The following is a 6358-nucleotide window of genomic DNA, read 5'->3' on the forward strand; positions in this document are numbered from 1 at the left end:
TGCCCTCTTCTGGCTTCCTGCAGAACTACACTCACAGGCACATGAATCAGTGATAAAATATTTTTAAAAAGTCACTCTATCAAGATAATTATTGCCTGGAGGTGGTGGCGCACGCCTGTAATCCCAGCTTTTGGGAGGCAGAGGCAGGTGGATTTCTGAGTTCAAGGCCAGCCTGGTCTACAGAGTGAGTTCCAGGATAGCCAGGGCTACACAGAGAAACCCTGTCTCGAAAAACAAAACAAAACAAACAAACAAACAAACAAAAAAAGATAATTGAAGAATCAGATGAGATAATAGCTAGAATAGACACAGAAGAGTTTCTGGGATAAGGGGTGCTAAAAAGGAGGATATCAGATAAAATAAGAATCTTGTCCTAAGAGGGTGAAACCATGGTTCACAGTTGTGACCTTGGAGGGGCGTGTTGTTGTTGTTGTTGTTGTTGCTGCTGTGGCTGCTGTTGGAGTTATTATTATTATCCCATGTTGGGTGTTGGTTGTAGTTTGTTTTTTTTCTCAGTTCGTTGTTATTAGTGGTGGGAGAGATGGCTCAGCAGTTAAGAGCATTGGCTGCTCTTCCAAAGGACTAGGGTTTCAGTCCCCAGCGCCCACACGGCAGCTCACACCTGACTGCAACTCCAGTTCTAGAGGATCCTACACCCTCGTACAGACATACATGCAGGCAAAACACCAATGCCATTAGAAAATAAAATTTACAAAAAAAAAATAGTATTATGGGCTGATGAGATGGCTCAGTGGTTAAGAGCACTGACTGCTCTTCCAAAGGTCCTGAGTTCAAATCCCAGCAACCACATGGTGGCTCACAACCATCTGTAATGAGATCCGATGCCCTCTTCTGGTGTGTCTGAAGACAGCTACAGTGTACTTACATATAATAAATATATAAATCTTTTTTAAAATGTTATCATTATATAGCGTTGGGTAGATGTTTCTTTCTAAGCAGCCATCCCTAGTGGCACCAGAGGAGAGAATATTGAATACTGACACCATCTTTGGCCAGATGTGGAGCTGAGGCCTAAGGAACTGAGCCAGCTGACCAGCCACACCATGTGGATTTCCTGCCAGAGGCAACGGACTTCTGAATTGGAAAAGTGAACAGAGTTCATCCTGGCAGCAGGGGAGTGTCCCTAAAGGGGAACACTGATGGATATGGTTGTGTTGTTAAGAAGGGAACATTTCATAGCTGGGCGGTGGTGGCGCACGCCTGTAATCCCAGCACTCTGGGAGGCAGAAACAGGTGGATTTCTGAGTTCGAGGCCAGCCTGGTCTACAGAGTGAGTTCCAGGACAGTCAGGGCTATACAGAGAAACCCTGTCTTGAAAAACAAACAAAAACCAACAACAACATCAAAAAAAACAAAAAAGAAAAATAAGGAGGGACTGGAGAGGGGAGGGTTGGGGAGGAGAGAGGACTGGTGCGAGGGAGCACAGGCTGGGGAGAGGGAGCACAGGCTGGAGCCTGCATTGGCCAGGTCAAACACTGAGGGTCCCTGCTCAAGAGCAAAAACTGAAGGTGGCCAAGGGGATTCCACCCAAAGGCAGGCTTCCCTTCTGTTTGCTTTGTCACTGCTGTGTTTCAGAGAAAAGAGGGTCAGATCCCTTTCCGAATCTGTTTCTTTCCTTTGTTATCATAGTCTGTAAGAAGTTTACATACAAATCTTCACCTGCTGATTTTATTCCTTTTGTATGAGGCTTATCTCCCCAATTACAGAACTATGTGCCTCAGAGGAAATTCATAATATATAACAATCATATATAGTATATAATTATAATGTATATTATATATTGTTTCATTATATATTATATTTGATATATGCTGCATTATAATATATTTATAATATATAATAGAGTAGTCTGTATATATTATACAGTAATATTATACAGTATAACATATTATATTATACTATATAATAATATAATATATACAGTATATTGTATTGTATAATGTATACTATATATTATATAATGTATAATGTATACTATATATAGTATATGGTATATAGTATCTAGTATGTGTTCTATGATCTATGACATATGGCATGATATAATGTATTATGTACAATATATAATACTTATTATATTGTACATTAGCTAATATATTCTCTATAACATATATATTACCTGTTATATTATATATTGTGTTATAAATATTATAAGGGAAACTTTTTTAAAGCTTATTTTGTATTTTCCCTGCATGTATGTCTGTGTACCACTGTCTGCCTGGTGCACTAGAAGGTCAGAAAAGCTTATTGGATCCCCTGGAACTGAAGTTATAAACGGTCCTGGGCCACTGTATGGGTGCTTTATTGAATCCAGGTCCTGAAGAAGAGAGGTCAGTGCCCTTAACCGCTGAACCATTGCTCCAGCCCTGAGAATTATAGCTCCAGCCCTGAGTATTATATTCTTACGGGCCTCAGATATTTTATTCTCCTTTCCACAAAAGGAAGCCTGGCTTTCCATCCCCAGCTTGTGCGGTGATGCTGGGTCAGAGGCTTCATCCTCCCCGTCCTACGTGAAAACCGCCAGGGGCATCTCCGAGGCCCTTCATGGCTACTGATGGGGTCCGTGTAAACTCCTGCCGGGTTCACTCCTAGAGTCTGTGCTGACCACCCTATGCCACATGGAGGTGTCCTCCAGATCAGGTTCCTTAGCTCTGCATGGAGGGTTCTTACGAGTGTCCAAATCATTCTCTCTGTCTCTGGTCCCTCTTGGGAGACAGGAACCTCAGATTGGGAGTCTGCACCTGCTCTCTGTGCTGTGTCTCACACAACCTCAGGGATGCCGCAGCCACCAAAACAGGACTGTGAGACGTTGATTTTCTCCTCCTCCTCCTGGTCCTCCTCCTCCTCCTCTTGGTTTGGGAGCTGTCTTCACAGAGCCTCACACCCACCCTAATGCAATGCCGGGAGGCTGTTGGAGAGAGTAATTAACCTGCCCTTCCTCCTTTCATCCACAACCCGGGATTTACTCCAAGTCCTTCCACCTCTATCCCCACCACTCACACTGGCCGTTTCTTGTATTGTCCCTGGACCTTTTGTTTCCCATTTTCAGCTCAAACTCGTGCCTGATGCCACCTCAGTCACAGTCTCATCCCTGGGAAATCCCTAGCCGCCAAGGCAGAGTCCACAGTGCGGTTCTTCACGTCATGGCACCCACTTGAGCCTTTGCGTTCCTGATTTACTTCTGGTTTTGGGTTCCTGTCAGTCCGGAAGCTAGAGTGTGTCTCTACATCCAGGCCACAAGGCGCAGAGTGTATCTCCCGAGATGGGAATCAGCTCCCAAGAACCTTGGTAATGAAGAGAGAGCCCTCTGTTGGGTCTGAGGATCAGTTCAAGAAAATAACCACACAATGCAAAGGGTTTCAGTAAGGCAAACATTTCCTTCTGCAAAAGGGTGCACAGCCGTGTCAAACTGAGTGCACAAGCACGTCCAGTGAGAGTCATGCTTGGATTTTATTCCCAACCTGAAGGGTCCTGGGCCTCCCCCTGGGTGGTCAGATTGTGGCCTCATATTCTTTTTTTTTTTTTTTTTTTTGAATTTGGTTTTACGAGACAGGGTTTCTCTGTGTAGCCCTGGCTGTCCTGGAACTCACTCTGTAGACCAGGCTGGCCTCAAACTCAGACATCTGCCTGCCTCTGCCTCCCAAGTGCTGGGATTAAAGACACGGGCAACCACTGCCTGGCAAAATATGCTTTTTAAACAAAACCTCATGAGTCAGGGAGATGCTGGAAACTCCCAAAAGAACTTTGTCTGTGGTCGTCGATCTTGGCTGCACCCTATCACTAGACGGTAAGACCCGTCTAGATTGTTGAAGACATGATACACTTTGTTTTCAGGACAGTGACATCAATCTGGAACTGACCTGAAATTTTCCTGTTGACTAGCTTTCACAGTAGGGAAGGGGTGGTGGGTGACCGCTGGTGACTTTTATTGATCTTATGGGAGTAACCATAGATTCTGGTTGGATTAGAGGCCTGTTCCCCAGGAAGGAAGTCATGCCTGGTTTTGTAAATATGACCAAAAAAGTCCGTAGTAAAAGGAGTCATAGCTTCTAAGGAACCTTTTTAATTTTTAATTTTTTCCTTCTTCTCAATGCTCACATTCTTAAACTACCTTCTAAATATTTTTTATACCCAGAGACTACTGCTGCTCTCAGCCTTGGCTAAAGAACCCTCTTTAGCCAAGTGTGCAACTGTTAAAACCGGTAGATAGTCAAAGAGCTGAGAGTAACGTGGTGGTTGAGTGCTCAATCCTAAATGAGACTTTGTCTCCACCCACACACACACCCCCCCCAAGGCTCAGGAAACACGGAGGAGAGAGGGTTGAAAGAGTGAAAGAGACAGGGGAAGGACGGGGAGGAGCGCTGAGAGAAATGCCGTCTTCTGGACGTGGTGATTGCTGCACTCGCAGCGGCTGTGATCGTCTGCGCATGAGCAGGGCAGTCCGCATTCCAGCCAAGGTGAGGGAGGCGCTCCCTCCCTAGGCCCCACCCCTAGCTGAGAAGCTATTGGCTGTCGGTGCAGGGAAAGGTAAAGTTGGTCTTCTCTGGTGTCTATGACCTCCGGTAGGTTGCCCACGCTTTGGTGGATGGCCCCACGCCCATGGGCACGTGGACAATACTAATTGGACTCTGTGAGTCATTTTTAAAGACAGAGGGCGTGAAGGTGGGAGGGAAACACGTGGAGGGCGCGGGAGTGGGGTGGGGGAGAAGAAATAGAGAGTGGGGTGGGTGTGACCAAGTTACACTGTATACACGTATCAAATGGTCCAAGAATAATTTTTAAGTAAAAAAAGAAATAATAATTTAAGTTCTATTGACATAGCCACTACAGAAGAGTTTCTGGATATGTGTACTATACAAGTATTTTCTTGCAGGCAACTGCTTAAGTGTCAGGTGGCACTGGAGCAGCTCACGCACAGGCAGCAGAAGAGGTGGGCACCAGTCTAGACTAGTCGATGGCCCTGCCAAGCGGTGTGGTGTGGCTCAAAAAGGGCCAAGGAGCCGATGGGGTCAAGGGAACAACGATCCTTCTGTTGAGCGCCTTCCTACAAAGAGAACGGTCATGGACCTCGCCCTTAGAAACTGGACACAGTTACTGCTGACTGAGAAATTCGAAAACTGACATCTAATTTCTGCTCCGAAGACTTACCTCTAAATCAACCAGCTGGCAGTTAGATTGACCTGCTACCACGGCTGAATCCCTTAGCCTCTTGCAGAAGCTCGTCCTGCACAGGGAACCTCTCCCTGTCTGCCAACTGCCCCATTGGGGAGCGACCCCAGGGACTGTGTCTTTCTGGGTTCTGCCAGTCACCCACTGGGAATCTGAAGATAAACCTTTTGTGGTTTACAAGGTAGGGGTTTGTGAGCCTGCTCTAAGGTAATTCAGGGCCCCGGTGCTGTTCTTGTCGGGATCTGTCCCTTTTTCTTCAATATGCATCTGGATTCCAAGGTCCCAAATGTCTGATTCTGGAGAAAACCAACAGCCTGTTCCCCCGGGCAGCCTCGACGCCTTTCTGTTCTCTGCAAGTCTCCAGACTCGGCTCTTGCAATGCATCTCCTGCTTCAAAGCCAAAAGCAGAGAAATCTCCACCCAAGACCCTTGTTTTCCTTCCAAACCCACGAGCCTATGCTCACCTTCCGCCCCTCCCCCGCCTTGGCTTCTCGAGACAGAGTTTCTCAGTGTAGCCCTGGCTGGCCTGCAACTCACTCAGGCTGGCCTCGAACCCGAAGATGTGCCTGCCTCTGACTCCCAAGTGTTGCAATTAAAGGCGTTTGCTACCACACAAGTAATCTTCATCATTTCTCTCATCCCTTGCGTTGAGAGCAGTGGAAAGGCCATTCTCTCTAGGGGGTTCTAGAGGGCATTCCCAGGCCTGTCAGAGACTCTGTCCGTTGTACTGCTCACTCCCCGTCCTCCAGCCCTCAGCTCCCGGGCCTCTGCCCTCAGCCTGGACTCAAGCCCTCCTATGCTGTGTACCCTGCCCAGCCAAACTGCACCCAGCAGGGCCACAGTGAGACTCCTTGAAAGAGCTGTCTCCACTTCCCTCCTCTGGTCCGCTTTTAACCCTTCATACTTAGCAATGCCAATGCCCCCATCTCTGCTACAGAATGATGTGTTTGCTTTACTCAAGCCTTGAGGTGACTAATTCACTGTCCAGGAAAATGTATGAGTCAACGCTTAAAGGGAGAAAATACAGGGTTTCATGGACTTAAGCTACGTGGTCCGGCTATCAAAGACTAGAAAATTGTAGAAAAAAAAAAACGAGAAATGAACATTACGACGATGAGATGGGTTCGTTTCTCCATTAACGCATAAAAACTGAAGGGGAAATGAGTTAACA

The sequence above is a fragment of the Apodemus sylvaticus genome, chromosome 2 (genome assembly GCF_947179515.1).
Source record: "Apodemus sylvaticus chromosome 2, mApoSyl1.1, whole genome shotgun sequence".
Classification (NCBI taxonomy): Eukaryota; Metazoa; Chordata; class Mammalia; order Rodentia; family Muridae; genus Apodemus; species Apodemus sylvaticus.